The sequence below is a fragment of the Coregonus lavaretus genome, assembly GCF_964263955.1.
Source record: "Coregonus lavaretus genome assembly, chromosome: 3".
In the NCBI taxonomy this organism is placed as follows: Eukaryota; Metazoa; Chordata; class Actinopteri; order Salmoniformes; family Salmonidae; genus Coregonus; species Coregonus lavaretus.
In genome coordinates, this window is record NC_139990.1 from 14,584,250 (window position 1) to 14,603,548 (window position 19,299).

General features: G+C 44.2%; 1 protein-coding gene across 2 annotated transcripts in view; it reads left to right on the forward strand.

Moving 5' to 3' along the window:
- Positions 1-402: 402 nt before the first annotated feature.
- LOC311109292 (thyroid hormone receptor beta-like) overlaps positions 403-19,299 on the forward strand; it is a 135,793-nt gene continuing 116,896 nt past the window's right edge. The window contains exon 1 of one of the 2 annotated variants that reach the window (XM_084152124.1): positions 403-618. The gene's annotated coding sequence lies outside the window, so the exon portion shown is untranslated. The remainder of the gene's footprint in view (positions 619-19,299) is intronic. The other variant, XM_084152122.1, reaches the window with a different exon arrangement.

Below are 19,299 nucleotides of genomic sequence, written 5' to 3' on the forward strand. Positions count from 1 at the left end.
TAACTCAATCAGCATGACAGAGTGATCTCCAGCCTTGTCCTCGGCAACACTCTCACCTGTGTTAACGAGAGAATCACTGACATGATGTCAGCTGGTCCTTTTGTGGCAGGGCTGAAATGCAGTGGAAATGTTTTGGGGGGATTAAGTTCATTTTCATGGCAAAGAGGGACTTTGCAATTAATTGCAATTCATCTGATCACTCTTCATAACATTCTGGAGTATATGCACATTTGCAATCATAAAAACTGAGGCAGCAGACTTTGTGAAAATGAATATTTGTGTCATTCTCAAAACTTTTGACCACGACTGTAGGCTAGTAGGGGCGAGGCTTGGTTTGGTTCCTGGCTGACAGGGATTCAAAAAACAGCTCTCTGATTCCCCATAGCGATTAATCCGAGCGCTGCAGTTGTCAGTAGCTACAGTACATTTGTCAACCCAGACTTTCTCGCATACTCGCTTCGTCAGGTCAATCCAGGGCACGCGTTGCATCCGTTTGACCCCGCTCTTCCTGCACGCAGGTAGACGAAAACTGACTACACCCGCGCGAACTCAGTTGGAGAGGAATGCACCAGTGGAGTGTTGGAAAATAACATTTCTGTTTGCCGACCTGCGTATGTGGTATGTTGCCCCATTTTTATGTTCTTCTTTGAAACGTCAATATTCCAGTGCAGGGAAAAAAATGCTTTCGAAAAAATGACGTCCGTTTGTAGACAGACATTCAAGAAGTCGCTAGACTGTTCATTCGTCTCTCAAAAAGAAACTCACTTTGCCTGAGTATTGTTGACTTTGTCGAATAGTTTTTGTATAAGCTCTGTTGAGTTGGTGTTGTTCAGGCTAATGGCGGTCTGATATCAAGGTTTGATAATGTGGGCGGATGTGAAATAATTTTGGGGCAGAATCGGCAGATTCTTTTCGAATATCTGCTGTGTATGCTACAGATTGCATCAGAATTAGGCTACAACTGCTGCATGTCATTAGCCAGTCAACAAGTAACGTTATTTATATATGGATTATTGTTTGTTGCCCGTCTGTCTTCAGACTCACAGACTAGGGATATTTTTAATTCACAAGCGCTTGCCGGAACATCTGGATAGTCTGCCCCGAATTTGAATACAACTTTGTCAAGCAGGCTATTGTCTAAGTAGGCAAAATAATTTGATTGTGCACTGTGCAGGTGGACTAGCCTATTGAAAGCATATCAGTCATATTTTGAAGTAGCCACTTTGACTTTATGATTATTTTGGTCAATAACTTTACAACGTAACTCATTCTTCTATTAGCCTAAATAGGCTACAAAGTGCTGTAAATGCGTTTTTATTTCATTGTGGAAAGCGAATTATGATTTAAAACTCTATTAACACTGTGGATAGTTCCAATGTAACAACATTTCGATCGAATGGTTACAATGTAACGACACGTCGATTTGATAAACATGTTCCGCAACCACGTATCAAAGTGCCTCTGAATTAAATTGTCCCTCCAGAGTTGCCGTAGATAGAATTTCGGGACATGCAATGTATCAGAATTCTCCGCGATCATGGATTCTGCCATTCTGGCTGGGGGTATTTCAGGTCAAACGACAGCCTTTGCAGCGTTGCCGTGTGAAAATTGAAGTCAATTTGAGAACTGGTGAAAAAATCAACAGCTGACCTGACGGTATGAGTAGATTTATAACACCTACATCGATTAGAAATGCATTAGGATAATTTGTGACACGAGTTAGCCCTAGTGTAAATTAACCGGGCTATAGCCTAATGTAGCCCCATTGAAAGCGCCAAAGCACGCCCGCAGTGGATGTTTGATAGCCACTGGATTACGTAAATGTCCTATCCTCTGATCTGCCAGGGTTCTGTATTCAGGCTATTGAAACTTCGAGTTTGTTAGTTTGACACGGCATTATAGCAGCCTTTCGAATGTCCTCAGTTGGCCTGTACTATCAGTGGGCTTGCAGGATAACTTCTGATAATATTGAACCATTATTATTATATGAATCCTATTAACAATGAATACGTTCCAAATGGCACCCTATTCCCTATTTAGTGCACTACTTTGACCAGAGTGTCCCCTATTTAGTGCACTACCGCTGAACAGAGTATTCTCTATTTATGGCACCCTATTCCATATATAGTGCACTACTTTTGGCCAGAGCCCTATTGTTAGTTACATAATTACCTGTCGATTAAGCAAATATATATATATTAGGCAATAGTCTCATAATGATGCAATAATTTTAAATGCCAATAAGAAATCATTAAATGCAAATCATTAAGGAATGTGTATTAAGGATATGACATAGGCATGTGTATCAGTGTAGGCTACTGTAGCCGAAATGTCATGTGACATTTTGTCTGCTCAGCAAATGGCATCATATTCCCTATAGTGAACTACTAGTTTTGACCGGACTCTTTCCCGGCACACATGGAGCTACTGGATTTGACATAGAGTGAGTCATAACACAACTCATATACCTTTCAACATCATGCAAACAAAACCAGCATCATGCCATGCAGGGTACGTATCAGGTCAAGAATATAGTCCGACTGCCACTACATAACTATGCTTTTATAGCATGCTCTTAAACCGTTTAAACAACAAACCAACCCATCAAACATGCTCTGTGGGGATAATAACACAATCTCTCCATTAGCATTTTTTTGTGAACATGTAGTGCCATGTAGCCATTATTTACCAGTTTTCCCAATGGTTCCCAAATGCCCCCAGGAGACCCAGTTAATATCTCTTCAGATGCTGGATTTAATGCCGACTGAGCTTTGATATGTCATGTTCTATTACAGTTACCAATTTATTTTCCATGTTTGTGGAATGAATGAGCCAGTGGTTTCCTCATTGTGTGCAAGGGTCGAATCAAACAAAAATGGAGAATAATAGCAGTCAACATTTCTTGAAACAAAGCACATTGTCTGTTACCTTATACTTGTGCATCATGGTCCGGTCCTGTGTTTTAGTGCTATTTGCTAAATGAGCTGTACTGTTTTTTAAAAATAGATTATTTAGGGTGGACTTACCAACTAACATTCTAAAAATACTATTACGAGGAGTGTGCAGGGTTTTTTCCTCACTACTGTTTGGTAGAGTAACATTCTTAACATCTCTTGGGTCTTCTGATATCTATAATTTGGACCCTTTCCCCATGACCATCCCTAACCCCTACGCTATTGTGAATGATACCGCAACACTCATGACTGGCGTTATGAAGGCCTTATGCAGCCTATAACACCTTCAAGTAAAGTGTTACTTAACTGGTACTGTTACCTCTAGTCTTAAGATGTGCATCATGCTCTCCCTCTAAGATCATGAAGAAGGAAGATCCAATTAACAGAAATTCTGTGCCTCTTAAATGTCAAATTCCTTTGAAAATGCTTCTTAAATCGGCTCTGATACAGTGGTTTCATTAATAATGTCTATATGGCAGGTCATTATGTGATGATGGGTCTCCTGTGTCATGATTAAACTGGATTTGAACCCAAATGCAGACAACTACACCGAGCCAGAGAAGGTTTATTTACAATGTTCAATTTGTCCAGGTTTCCAATAATAGGGGAAGAGCAAGTCCAGGTTACAGGGAGGGTAACAGATCCAGGTTCAGAGCAGGTGTGGTACCGTAATGTCCTAGTATCCGTGGTGAGTCCAAAAGGGAGGTCCGGTAGTGGAAAGCAGGATGGTGGTGGCAGGAGTGAAGTGGAGGCAGGAGTCAGGTTCCAATAATCTGTGGCACAGGAGAAAAGTAAATAGAACAGGCCAAAAACACAAAGAGCGAAAACAAGCAGGTTGAGTCGGCCGCGAGACTAACATGGTCGTCTTGACTATGATCTGACGATGAGTGGTAAGTTTGACCGGGTCTTAAAGGCTGAGGTGATTATGGTAAATGAGCTGCAGCTGGAACCCTGACTCCCGCACACCAGACTTCACTCCTGCAATCAAAAACAGACAGAGGGGAGGGGGAGAGCAGAGAGAGAGCTACCTAGCAGCAGTAGGCCTAACAGTACCCCCCCCTCTACGGACGCCACCCGGCGGCCGACGGAGTTTATCCGGATGTAACCTATGAAAATCACGGACCAGAGCAGGATCCACAATGAAGCTCCTGGGAACCCAGGAACGTTCCTCAGGACCATAACCCTCCCAATCCACCAGGTACTGGAAACCACGACCCCGGCGGCGAACATCCAGAAGTCGCCGGACAGTGTAGACAGGACCCCCACCCACGATCCTGGGCGGAGGAGGGGGACGAGAGGGCGGGCACAGAGGGCTGACAGACACAGGCTTGATCTGGGACACATGAAAAGTGGAATGAACCCGTAGGGAGGCAGGAAGCTGTAGTTTAACCGCGCAGGGGTTAACAATAGACAGTATCTTGAACGGTCCTATAAAACGCGGCGCCATCTTCTTAGATTCTACTTTCAATGGAAGATCACGTGACTTAAGCCATACCTCTTGACCAGGAGAGTAACCGGGAGCCTGGGACCGGTGACGGTTGGCTTGCCTCTGCCTGTACGACGAAGCTCGGGACAGAGCTACCCTGGCCTTCCTCCAGACCTTGAAGCAGCGGCGCATGTGGGACTGCACCGAGGGTACCGCCAGTTCCCTCTCTTGAGAAGGGAACAGGGGAGGTTGATAACCCAGAGCACACAGAAAGGGAGACAAACCAGAGGAAGCGTTAGTCAAGGTGTTATGAGCATATTCCACCCAGGGGAGCATGGAGCGCCAAGACCCAGGGTTAGACCCTGTGACACAGCGGAGAGTGGTCTCCATCTCCTGGTTCGCTCTCTCGGCTTGCCCGTTGGTCTGGGGGTGATATCCAGAGGACAGGCTGGATGTGATGCCCAAAGCTTTGCAGAAAGCTTTCCATACCTGGGAGACAAACTGGGGACCCCTGTCAGAGACAATATCAGTGGGTAGACCATGAGAGCGGAACACATGTTCAACCAAAATATCAGCCGTCTCTCTGGCAGTGGGCAGTTTAGGTAGGGCCAAAAAATGAGCAAACTTAGAAAAACGATCAATCACAGTAAGAATGACAGTCTTTCCAGACGAGGGGGGAAGTCCAGTGACAAAATCCAATGCAATGTGGGACCAGGGCCGGCTGGGTATTGGCAGAGGTCGTAGATGACCAGCGCTGGCCTGGGTGGAGTTCTTACTTCGTGCACATACCGTACAATCAGCAATGAAGGCTCGAGTGTCCGCCTCCATCCTGGGCCACCAGAACTTCCGTCGCACAAAGTCAAGGGTCCGAGTAACTCCAGGGTGACAGGTAAGGGGAGACGAGTGAGCCCACTGAAGTACCTGGGAGCGAACAGACTCAGGGACAAACAACCGGTTAGGAGGACCGCTCCCAGGGTCAGCTTGATGATGTTGAGCCTGTCTAACAATCCCTTGTAATGTAATGGCCGCAATACTGCAGGTAGGAGGCAAGATGGGTTCAGGGTTACTACCAGTATCAACAGCAGAATGAACACGAGACAGGGCGTCAGGCTTGACGTTGCGTGACCCAGGACGGTAAGACAGAGAAATTGAATCTCCCAAAAAATAGTGCCCACCTGGCTTGACGGGGATTGAGCTGCTTAGCTGACTGGATGTATGCCAGATTCTTGTGATCCGTCCAAACGACGAAGGGTTGTTCCGCCCCCTCCAACCAATGCCGCCACTCCTCGAGAGCCAGCTTAACGGCGAGCAGTTCACGATTTCCAACATCATAATTCCTCTCTGCCTGAGAAAGCTTCCGTGAAAGAAAAGCACAGGGATGCAGTTTGTTATCTTCAGGAGACCGTTGTGACAACACCGCACCTACCCCAGTGTCGGATGCATCCACCTCCACGACAAACTGGCGGTCGGGGTCCGGCTGCATCAGAATGGGAGCCGAGGCGAAGCGATGTTTCAGTTCTTCGAACGCTGATTCGGCCCCTTCATTCCAAGCGAACGGTAGTGAGATGGAGGTGAGAGCGGTGAGTGGTGCCGCAATGCAGCTGTAGTCCTTGATGAACCTCCTGTAGAAGTTCGCAAACCCCAGGAATCGTTGAAGTTGTTTGCGGGTGGAGGGGGCTGGCCAGTCCGTGACCGCGGAGATCTTAGCTGGGTCCATCCGCAACTCCCCCTGAGCTATTATGTAACCCAAAAAAGAGGTCTCAGACACATGAAATTCACATTTCTCCATCTTCACAAATAGTTTGTTCTCCAACAACCTTTGCAACACCTGGCGCACATGCAGTTCATGTTCCTGGGAGGACTCTGAGAAAATCAGGATATCATCCAGATAGACAAAAACAAAACGATTCAACATGTCCCGAAGGACATCATTCACGAGTGCCTGAAAAACAGCAGGGGCATTAGACAAACCAAAAGGCATGACCAGATACTCAAAATGTCCCAAGGGTGTGTTGAAGGCAGTCTTCACCTTTACGAATGCGCACCAGGTGATACGCATTACGTAGATCCAGTTTCGTAAAGATGGTAGCACCATGAAGGAGGGGAAAAGCAGAATTAATCAAAGGCAGAGAATACTTGTTCTTAATGGTGATGTTGTTAAGTCCACGGTAATCAATACAGGGTCTGAGGGTCTTATCCTTCTTTCCAACAAAAAAGAATCCCGCTCCTACAGGTGACGAGGAAGGACGAATAATACCTGCCGCCAAGGAGTCCCGCATGTAGTTCTCCATAGCCTCCGTCTCCGGGCGGGAGAGATTGTACAGGCGACTGTTAGGGAGAGAGGCTCCTGGCTGGAGGTCAATGGCGCAGTCGTATGGCCGGTGAGGAGGAAGAGAAGTAGCTCTGTGTTTGCAGAAAACGGATGCCAGGTCATGATACACGTCAGGGACAGCAGAGAGATCCATGGACTCCAGTGGAGGTTGAGGCACAGTGCTGGCAGGGGTCTGAGCAGAACACAAACAGTTCACATGACAAAATGTGCTCCATGAAACAATTCTACCTGTCACCCAATCAATGTGTGGATTGTGTCTTATGAGCCAGGGAATACCAAGGACCAGGGGGGTCTGTGGGCAGTCAATTATGTGAAATTGAATGCTCTCCTGATGATTACCCGACACTGAGACAAACAGGGACAGTCTGATGAGTAATACGGGTCAACAATTGTCCATTTAGACCCTTAGCCTGCAGCGGACGGTCCATAGGAACAGTCTCTAACTCCATTTGTTGAGCCAACTCTCGATCCAAAAAGCTTTCATCGGCACCAGAGTCAACCAGCGCACTAACAGGGAAATCCTGGACCTGCCACTGGAGGGATGCCTGGAGCAGAATGCGGGGAGAAGAGGAAGAATCCGCTGTTCGGCTCACCAAAACTTCTCCCATTAATGATGAGCCGGCCCTTTTCCCGGACGAACTGGGCAGGAAGGAACGAAATGACCAGCTTCTACACAATACAGGCAGGCCCGAACCTGAATACAACGTGCACGCTCCTCTGAGGACAACCGTGCACGTCTCACCTCCATGGCTTCGGGTTCAGTGCTCCTAGTATCGACTCGGGAAGACTCGGCCTTCTCCGTAGGGAAGAGGCGGGGAGGAGTTGGTTGACGACAGACAGGTTGCTTGGAACTAACACTCCTCTCCCGGCGGCGCTCCCGAATCCGATTATCCAACCGGATGGTGAGTGAAATAAGGTTATCCAGCGTAGGCGATTCATCATATGACACCAATTCATCCTTCAAAGTCTCAGACAAAGCATTAATGAACACTCCTTGTAATGCCTCGTCATTCCAACCACTCACTGCCGCTAACGTCCGAAACTCCACTGCCATCTCCGCCACACTGCGAGACCCCTGCCGAAGAGACAACAACCGTTTAGCAGCCTCCTTGCCCCGTACGGGGTGGTCGAAAACCTTCCTCATCTCAGTGGTGAAGGCAACGTAAGCGTTGCAAATGTCCGACTGACTCTCCCAGACCGCGGATCCCCAGGAACCGCTAGTAGAGTTGATAAAGTAGGCAATACGGGCTCTCTCTGAGGCGTAGGTGAGGGGCTGTTGTTCAAACACTAGCGAGCATTGAGTCAAAAAATCACCACAGGTTCCCATGTTCCCGTCATAGCGCTCTGGAGCAGGAACAAAAGGCTCTCTGATCTGGGCTGGAGGAGCAGTTTGTATGCCATGAACGAGGGGTGCATTATTAATGTGGGTAGTAAGGACCGACACTTGATGGGTGAGTAATTGAATCTGATTAAACAGCATCTGACTGTTCTCAGAAATAGTCTTAAACAAGTATCATGTTGGCCAAGTAAAATGCCCTGATTGGCTATGGCAGTCCGAATTTGAGTGCACTCTGGGTTGGTATCCGAGCTACAGTCTGCTGGGTTCATCATGGTCAGATCATACTGTCATGATTAAACTGGATTTGAACCCAAATGCAGACAACTACACCGAGCCAGAGAAGGTTTAACAGGTTTATTTACAATGTTCAATTTGTCCAGGTTTCCAATAATAGGGGAAGAGCAAGTCCAGGTTACAGGGAGGGTAACAGATCCAGGTTCAGAGCAGGTGTGGTACCGTAATGTCCTAGTATCCGTGGTGAGTCCAAAAGGGAGGTCCGGTAGTGGAAAGCAGGATGGTGGTGGCAGGAGTGAAGCGGAGGCAGGAGTCAGGTTCCAATAATCTGTGGCACAGGAGAAAAGTAAATAGAACAGGCCAAAAACACAACGAGCGAAAACAAGCAGGTTGAGTCGGCCGCGAGACTAACATGGTCGTCTTGACTATGATCTGACGATGAGTGGTAAGTTTGACCGGGTCTTAAAGGCTGAGGTGATTATGGTGAATGAGCTGCAGCTGGAACCCTGACTCCCGCACACCAGACTTCACTCCTGCTATCAAAAACAGACAGAGGGGAGGGGGAGAGCAGAGAGAGAGCTACCTAGCAGCAGTAGGCCTAACATCCTGGACTTGTTGGTCTTCAGTTTCAGACCCTTTATTCATCATGGTAGGGAATGTCTTTTGTACTTCTCTAGTAGTTGCATGTACAGGTCTTGACCTAAGCTTGAGCTTAAACTTGAACACAAACATGACATTGAACCTGAACGCAGGGCTTGACATTAACCTTTTTAGCCACTTGGCCTTTGGACAAGTAGGACTGATTTTTTTACTTGTCCGAAAGCTGAAGTCACTTGTCCCCCCCAAAAAAGGTCTGTTACATCATGGGCCAAATAGGTGACAGAAAATGGTGTTGTATGATACAAGGAACCACTTCACAAAATAACATTAATTATTATCACTGGTATTGACAATGGAAAGCTGCTGGTCTCTGGTCCCATGTATTATACAGTATCTCCTGCCGTTGTGGCCTTGAGCAAGGCACTTAACCCTCCACAAATTAAAATACTGCACTGTGGTTCGTCAACCCTCCATCTGGAGAGCTATAGGGTGTGCAGGCTTTTGATCCAACCGTGCTCAAACACACCAGTCAGCTTATCAAGATCCTGTTGAGCAGCTGATTTTTTACAATGTGGTGTGTTCGAGCAGGGCTGGAGAAAAAGCCTGCACACCCAGTAGCTCTCCTGGAATCTCCTGGAGGATGGTTGGCCACCCTGCAACATTACAATTACAACCAAATACTTTTTATGTCTTTATAAAATAATTCCCTCATTCAATGAACCAGGGATCCAATGGCTAAGGTGTGCGAGGTAGCTAACTAAGATGTTTATTTATTTGTAAGGTTAAAATAGCCAGTGTTCAGGGGAGATATTGACAGCATAGGAGTTAATTGTCAATTAGGCTATTCTAGGAATATTTTTGTAACTTTGTCAGAATTACATGGGCAATCTTGAATAGAGAAGAAGCCTAGTCAATTTTGAGCGCTTGAGAGATGGTTTTACAATCGGAGTATGCAGCATTAGTTGATTTCATCAACAGTGCACCCATATCAACTGCGTGTCGGCCATTTGCGGTTATACACGAGTGCCGGTGGAAAGTTATTTTAGGACATCAGACATGACAATGACATTAATACATGCTATTAGCTAAATAGTTAACTACCGAGATAATCAGCCAAACTACACAATATGTTTTGAATTGGCTCTCCAGTTAGTCTGTTGTATATCATTATTTTATGTGCTGCACAAATATATCTCTCTCTCCTCTAGCAATGGCCAACTGCCACACACAGGTGATGCACACACCATGACTTTTCCAGGATTTTCATTGTTGACCAAAAATGAGCTGGGCAAAAACTCACTAACTAGCAATGATTATCAACAAAATGTGCATATGTGGCTAGGCTGGCTTTGATCTCAAAAACGCATCTCGCGACTGCATGATTGAAAGACCGCTCGTGCTTGTCAATGCAGGCCTACGATAATTATACTCTGATGCGCTCTGCAGAGATTGGGAGGACACATTGATTCAATTCTGATCCGAATAGCCTAATTGTTTGATATTGTGATTTCTGCGTGATTCTTTTTACCTTGTCCATTCGGACAACTGAAACTGACCCATAGGGCTCTGGTCAAAAGTAGTTAACAATATAGGGAATAAGGCCCCATTTGGGATGCAGACTTTGCCACACTCTTTTCCTTTGACTTTAATGTGATAGCTAACTTTGTAAACGTTATTGGATTTGTACAGGGACTTGCATGGTATGCTACCAAGAGGTGTTTTTAAAAAATGTCTGCCATTTTGAACCCGGAATGCGTTGTGTCAGGAGCAATTTGAGTGTAATACACCGTTTAGCCTAATCCTGTTTTATTGAGGGGAAAACCGAGATGGAACAAATTGGGTTCTACATGGTTGGTTGTTATTCCCACTTTGACTGCAAAATTCTGGTAACTTTCCCCAAATTCTCAAGCTGTCCAGAAATCCTGGTTGGAAGATTCCGAATTTCCTGCTTATTCACTCATGAGTCCAGGAATTTCTTACTGTTCAATGCAAGAGCTTAAAATATCAGTATTAGTATTGAATCATGGTTGTGATGATTGATTGTGTAGATTTTAATGAATTCATGTTGCGGAAATTATTTGATTTGATTGAGTATTTGTAGTGGTGATTGTTTGATTTGAAAGGTTGAGTAGACAGTGTCAGTGTGTAGATACAGCACTGTGTATAGGAAAGTTGTCAGTGTTGATCTTTCACTGTGCTGAATAGCCTAAACTGGGTCCCAAATGGCACCCTATTCCCTATATAGTGCACTATTTTTGACCAGTCCTATGGGACACTGTGGTACCTTAAGTCACACACGTGGTACTCTGAAAGGGAGAAGGTTTACCAGACAAAATGCCATCTTCCAGAGGCTTGAGTTTTCTTCGAAACAAAGCCAATGGTGTGGTGTACTTTTGTTTCCTTGTGGATTTTGTTCTTCTTCCATGAATTGCATGTGTTTTATTTCCATGAAGGGGCAGCTGCCAGGCTAGCATTTAAATCAAAAAATAGAGACGGAAGGAAAGAAAAATAAGGATTGCGTGGTTTTAAAATGTACAAATTGTCTCAAAGTAAAGGAATAGTTTTACCAAATAAGCCTAGGCTATATTGTAAGTGAGGCTTGCCAGTTAGACGTAGGGTTGTTTTCAGTGGTTGCTGTCTCCCGTTTTCCTCCAGTGAACAAAGTAACCCTAAGTCATTTGTAAAGCAGCTTTGGATAGAAATACACTTGCACAGACCTTACATTAGGACAAAAAATACTTGCTATGTGTTGGTCAAACCTTAGGGAAGATACCAAATGTGTATAGGCAGGATAGGGTGTGAGATTTGCAGCACGTCTTTTTAAAAGCTATGATGCATTTTAACGACACAGCCTAGTTCAAACATATAACTCCTGCACAGTTGAATAACTAAACTATTACCACCCTCATATTCCCATCCCATTAAAGCATACAGTGTCTTTGTCCCAAATGGAAGCCTATTACCTATGTAGTGCAATATATAGTATCTCCATACAGTATATCCTCAACCAATGATTGATAATGATTGTTGTGTGTCTGTCCATCCATGCTTTCTCCATCCTGACCTATTCCATGTTAGGCCAGTCACTCTTCATGAAAGTCTTAGTCACCAGTTTCTTTCTCTAACTTGCAGTCTCACCCTACACACACAAACATTTCATGGGCTATTACACGTCAGACAAGACTCAAATGTTCCACTCTGAGTCCCGAGGCCTGTGGCCTGAGTTTTGCTTTCTCCATTTCAATAATCAGTGGATGGATATCATGCCTAGGGAAACACAGCGTTCCCCACTACACCCTGCTCCATGCCACCTCAGAGTTGTTGTAAGGGCTCAAGGTCTTCCTTCTAGGTCTGCTCAGACCTGGGTTCAAATACTATTTGTTTTCTTTCAAATACTTAACGATCTTGCCTGGTGCTATGGAACCTATGGAATAGTCTGAAAAGTGCAAATCCCCACAAACCCCCCGTGGGCCCTGGTCAAAAATAGTGCACTTGAAAAGGAATCGGGTGCCATTTGGGACACACCCGTTATCTCACTCTACCTCATCGTCTTTGAAGATGGTTGAGAATGAGATTACTCCTCTCCACCGCCCTACTGAAATTGAAAGTTATAAAAGACCTGTAGGGCTCTGGTCAAAAATAGTGCACTGTATTGGGAATAGGATGCCATTTGGGGCGTATCCGTTACAGTACCATATCTGACTCACTCTCTTTGCCCTTTGTTTTGTTTTGGTCCTCGTCTGTGGCTTTGAGGCAGATAAAGAGAGGGATCTAAGTAGACAGAGAGGGGATCCTTAGCTGACTGACTGCCAGGGTGCGTTCATTTTAGCTCGCTAGCTCGGTTCCCCTGGTGTATGGGCAGAGTTTTCCAGAGGTGTGGACACCAGTCACAAATTTGGTGACTTGAGACTCACTCGACTTGATAGAAAATAAAATAACTTGAGACTTGACTTAGACTTGGAGCCTCAAGACTCGGGTCTTTGACTTGAGACTGAGGACTTGAAATTATCTGGCCAGGTTTTGTAACGTTTTGTCACTCATTTTGTGGCACAGAGTCTCCGAGGATATCTCAGTATCGCACTTGCAAATAAATAGATTGGCTAGTGAAATGCACACTCGGCCCTCTAAATGGACCAGCAAACTGTCAATCAACACAGGTCGGGTGAGCTAGCGCAGTAAGAAGGTTTTGGGGGGTTGCCAGTATGAAACTGAATCAGGAAAATATATTTTTCCCATACATATTTTAAAAGGTTACATATAGCCTACCATTTGTATTTGATATTTATACCTTTGCTTATTTGATCTGGTCACTACCATAGGCCTACGGCATTGCACCACATTCTTGTTTAAAAAACATCTAATCTGTGCTTCAGAACCAAAAAGGTGCGCTGTTGACCAATGACCAGTCATCAGCATTGGTGCGCACATATCCAGATTAGTGACCAGAAAGCTCTTGTTTAATTTCCTCTGGTTTTGCCTGGGAAAGCCTATGTAGCCTATGCCTTCCTACATAAATATTATCCATATAAAGTAACGTTCAGCAATGTGCTACGGACACAACAATAGGCTACCTGGTGATTTCATTGATCACTTTCATATTTCAGATAGGCCTAGTTTGGGTGGGTTATAATTACATACATGTACCTCAGTCGTGGTACTGGCTATATGTCTAAAGATAGCTGTAACATCGCACTACCTTCAATAATAATGGGCGACATTTCTGGCAAATTAATCACGATATTTGTGAGGAAGAAAATGTCTACAGACAGATCATGCTTTCCATCCGATTCTGCAAACCCCACTGTATACAGGTAGGCCGTATGATCCTGCTTGGTCTGGACTCCAGAGAAGTGACAATGTGACATGATATCCCTAGTTGATATTGACTGCTAACATGAATGACTTTCAGCTCAAAATGCAGGTGTAAAATGCAGTTTATTTCTGTACCTTGCGTTTAGAAAATACATCACCATTTATGGCTGTAATGACAGGCTACATTTGTGCAGCTGAAAAAACGTTTGACTCGACTCGACTTGCTCTTAGAATGCACGACTTGGACTAGACTCAAGACTCAACCTGTTCTACTTGGAAATCGACTTCAGACTTGGACCTTGTGACTTGAGACTAGCTTATGACTCGAATAATAGTGACTTGGTCCCACCTCTGGAGTTTTCACTCTAGGACCAATGAAATGGTCTCAAATGTGCGAGCTAAAACAAACGCACCATCTTCTCCATCTCTCTCTCTCTCTCTCCCTCTCTCTCTCTCCTTCCATCACTGACCGGCTGGCTGGCTACAAGCTGTGCTGTGTTCTAAGTGTTTTGACTGTGTTCAGGCCAGCATGCTAATGCCCACTTGGGATGATATTGCACTTTAGCGGAATTTAACATAGAGGCTGGGATTCAAACAAACAGATAAGTTACCTGTGCTCTGCATTTGACTTTAAAAAATATATATGTATACATTTTATACAGATTCGGGAGAGGCGAAGGTCAAGAGCCATGCATCCTCCGAAACACGACCCTGCCAAGCTGCACTGCTTCTTGACACACTGCTCGCTTAACCCGGAAGCCAGCCGCACCAATGTGCTGACCTAAGTCAGCTTGCAGGCGCCGGCCCGCCACAAGGAGTCGCTAGAGCGCGATGGGACAAGGAAATCCCAGCCGGCCAAACCCTCCCCTAACCTGGATGACGCTGGGCCAATTGTGTGCCGCCTCATGAGTCTCCCGGTCACGGTCGGCTGTAGTGACGCCTCAAGTACTGCGATGCAGTGCCTTAGACCGCGATGCAGTGCCTTAGACCGCTGCGCCACTCAGGAGTTTGACTTTTAAAGGTGATTTCTGCTCCAGCTGACATTGGCATCGTTTTCAGCCAACAGGAAATTGCCTTTAAAAATCAATCGCTGTGTGCAGGTTGTTAAATCTGTGTTGGTTTGAATCCTGGCCTAAACCTTAACCTACCATATGATGATCCTGCTAAGGAGAGCAGAGATACTTGTTGGGCTGTGGGCCCTGGTCAAAAGTAGTGCACTATATAGGGAATAGGGTGTCATTTGGGATGTAGCCACTGAATGCAAACCACTCCTGGCTGCAAATCCTTTGAACGTGTTTCTGTGAGGTGAAGGAAGGGAATTGGACAGGGCAGGTAGATACACGTTGTTTACTCCTGCAGGAGAAGTATTATCCACCTGATTCAGCACATCTCCACAGAGGCTCCTCTGTTTAGCTCAGTGTGGTTGTTTTTTCCTAAACGTGCCTATAGGGGTGTTTATGAATGTTGCAGAAAATAGACGTTGTGCAGATGGCAAACAGACAGGCAGGCCGCTACAGGTAGCATCAGGTTGGTATGTTAGGAAGGATGAGCCCCCAGAAGGGGTCGTACCTGATCTGTCTCCTCTCTGGGAGATGTCTCCTGATGTGCCACAGACCTGGGTTCAAATACTATTTGAAATCTTTTATATATTTTCAACGTTTGCACTAGTCTGCCTGTAGTGGCAGGCCTGCACTTTTCTTGAATATTCTATCGGTTCCATTGCGCCAGGCAAGCTCAATCAAGCCTAGATCAAGTATTTGAAATGATTTAGAATGATATTTGAACCCATGTGGTTAGAGGCCCCGGGAGGGTTTGGAAGGCATACAGCAGGGAAGGCAAGCCACGGTTTGGCAGAGACAATATGTTTTAAATAATTAATGTTTGTTTGTGTTGACTGAACGGCGTAGTTTAATGGCTGTCAGTTTCTGCAAGGACAGAGCTGTCAACCGGTGATTGAAGACACAGCAAACAGCAAACACATGCCTGGTGCTGTATAGAACAGAACACACACACACAGAACAGAACACAGCTGTATGAGGAGAGGACTGTATGAGACTGGATGAGAATGACGACTTGTGAAATTGTATGAAATTGTCTTGTGGTGAGGTGTGTGTGTGTGTGGACGTGTTTAACTATACTTGTGGGGACCAGAAGTCCCCACAAGAATAGTAAACCAAGAAAGATTTGACCAACTGGGGACATTTTGTTGGTCCCCACAAGGTCAAATGCTATTTCTAGGGTGTTTAGGGTTAAGGTTAGAATTAGTGTTAGGGTTAGGAGCTAGAGTTAGGGTTAAGGTTAGGTTTTTGGGTTAAGGTTAGGGTACGGGTTAGGGTAAGGGTATGGTTTAGGGTTAGGGGTTAGGGAAAATAGTATTTTGAATGGGACTGAATTGTATGTGCCCACAAGGTTAGCTGCGCAAGACTGTGTGTGTGTGTGTGTGTGGGTACAAGCCGTTTCTTCTCGATTCAGGACAAAATGGGCAACTTGGCAGCAAAGCGTCTCTGGCCTCTTTAATACCAACAGCAGCACCAAGGCTACGTCCCAAATGGCACCCTATTCCCAAATGGGCCCATAGGGCTATGTCAAAAGTAGTGCACTATGTGGGGAATAGGGTGTTATTTGGGACACACCTCGAGCATCTGCAATGCTTTAGCACAAGCTCAGATAGTCAGCCCAGCATGTGTTCAGGAACATCTTAATGATTCTTTCGATTTATCAAGATCACAGAAAAATGCTAAAGAGAGAGCTTTGCCCAAACATAGACACAAATCAAACGTTTTTTTCCTTCTTCTTTCTGTAAACCTGGTACATGTTTTAACATAAACACACATTAATGTATTTCTGGTTTGTTTTCTTTACAACGTATCAACTGATGTGATGTGGGGTGGGAGAGGTAGGATCTTAATTTGATGACCCTGTTGCAGGAGAACTTTCCTGCAATGCAGGAAATGTAAAACTTGTAGTGTATTTGAGGTTTAAAAAACCTTCTGAAGTTTGTCATTTCCATTTTGAAATTTCAGACTTTATTTTCCTTTACGAAAAATGTATTAGCCCCTACAAAAATGTCCATTCATTATAATCCACATAATGATTCACATTTCCTGTTGCTGCAAGGAAACATTTCTGTGGTAGAAAACTGGCTCAAATTAAGATCCTACATATGTATTGAGGTGAGGCCTTGTTAGTTGAACTGGTAAGACCTGTTTCGTGTTGAATGGAGTTGAAGGATGTGACAAATAACAACTAACAACAACTAATAACAACAAGATAACTAATGTAAAGCATACTGTGTCCATAATAAGTATATAGGTTATAGGTTGAGAGCTTTTGTGAAAGAGCACAGTTAGAAAGATATGGCATATAGAAGCAAACCGGATGGACATCATGAAAATGATCAGAGAGGTTGAGGGTAGACGAAGTTCAGGAGTAAAAACAAACAAAATAGAATAATTATAAAATTGACTGTGTCCATAAAATATATATAGTATGTATAAGCTGGAAGTAGAGGCCTAAGCATTGTTGTTCACGAGTTTACTCCAATTAGGGAAGGGGTCGTGGGGTTGGAAAGTAATAAAGGGAAATATATTTTTTTAAAGGATAAGTATTTATATGTATGTATGTGGAATGTATGTGGATGTATGTATATGTATGTATGTACAGTGGGGAGAACAAGTATTTGATACACTGCCGATTTTGCAGGTTTTCCTACTTACAAAGCATGTAGAGGTCTGTAATTTTCAAAAATCCAGAAAATCACATTGTATGATTTTTAAGTAATTAATTTGCATTTTATTGCATGACATAAGTATTTGATACATCAGAAAAGCAGAACTTAATATTTGGTACAGAAACCTTTGTTTGCAATTACAGAGATCATACGTTTCCTGTAGGTCTTGACCAGGTTTGCACACACTGCAGCAGGGATTTTGGCCCACTCCTCCATACAGACCTTCTCCAGATCCTTCAGGTTTCGGGGCTGTCGCTGGGCAATATGGACTTTCAGCTCCCTCCAAAGATTTTCTATTGGGTTCAGGTCTGGAGACTGGCTAGGCCACTCCAGGACCTTGAGATGCTTCTTACGGAGCCACTCCTTAGTTGCCCTGGCTGTGTGTTTCAGGTCGTTGTCATGCTGGAAGACCCAGCCACGACTCATCTTCAATGCTCTTACTGAGGGAAGGAGGTTGTTGGCCAAGATCTCGCGATACATGGCCCCATCCATCCTCCCCTCAATACGGTGCAGTTGTCCTGTCCCCTTTGCAGAAAAGTATCCCCAAAGAATGATGTTTCCACCTCCATGCTTCACGGTTGGGATGGTGTTATTGGGGTTGTACTCATTCTTCTTCTTCCTCTAAACACGGCGAGTGGAGTTTAGACCAAAAAGCTCTATTTTTGTCTCATCAGACCACATGACCTTCTCCCATTCCTCCTCTGGATCATCCAGATGGTCATTGGTAAACTTCAGACGGGCCTGGACATGCGCTGGCTTGAGCAGGGTACCTTGCGTGCGCTGCAGGATTTTAATTCATGACGGCGTAGTGTGTTACTAATGGTTTTCTTTGAGACTGTGGTCCCAGCTCTCTTCAGGTCATTGACCAGGTCCTGCCGTGTAGTTCTGGGCTGATCCCTCACCTTCCTCATGACCATTGATGCCCCACAAGGTGAGATCTTGCATGGAGCCCCAGACCGAGGGTGATTGACCGTCATCTTGAACTTCTTCCATTTTCTAATAATTGCGCCAACAGTTGTTGCCTTCTCACCAAGCTGCTTGCCTATTGTCCTGTAGCCCATCCCAGCCTTGTGCAGGTCTACAATTTTATCCCTGATGTCCTTGGCCACTGTGGAGAGGTTGGAGTCTGTTTGTTTGAGTGTGTGGACAGGTGTCTTTTATACAGGTAACGAGTTCAAACAGGTGCAGTTAATACAGGTAATGAGTGGAGAACAGGAGGGCTTCTTAAATAAAAACTAACAGGTCTGTGAGAGCCGGAATTCTTACTGGTTGGTAGGTGATCAAATACTTATGTCATGCAATAAAATGCAAATTAATTAATTATACAATGTGATTTTCTGGATTTTTTTTCTGATTCCGTCTCTCACAGTTGAAGTGTACCTATGATAAAAAATTACAGACCTCTACATGCTTTGTAAGTAGGAAAACCTGCAAAATCGGCAGTGTATCAAATACTTGTTCTCCCCACTTTATGTATGTATGTATGTGTGTGTGTGTGTATATGTATATATATATATATATATATATATATATATATATATATATATATATATATATATATATATATATATATATATATATATATATATATATATATATATATATATATATATATATATATATATATATATATATATATATATATATATATATATATATATATATATATATATAAAGCGATAAAAAAAACATATGGGGGATTGAAAGTGATGCAGACAATTACATTGATGGAAGTTACAATCTATCTGCAATATTAAAGCTGATATACCCCCTAAAAAAATAAAATAATAAGAAATAAAAAGACCTGTTTCGCCCTTCAGAAAGTATTCACACCCCTTGGACTTTTTCCACATTTTGTTGAGTTACAGCCTG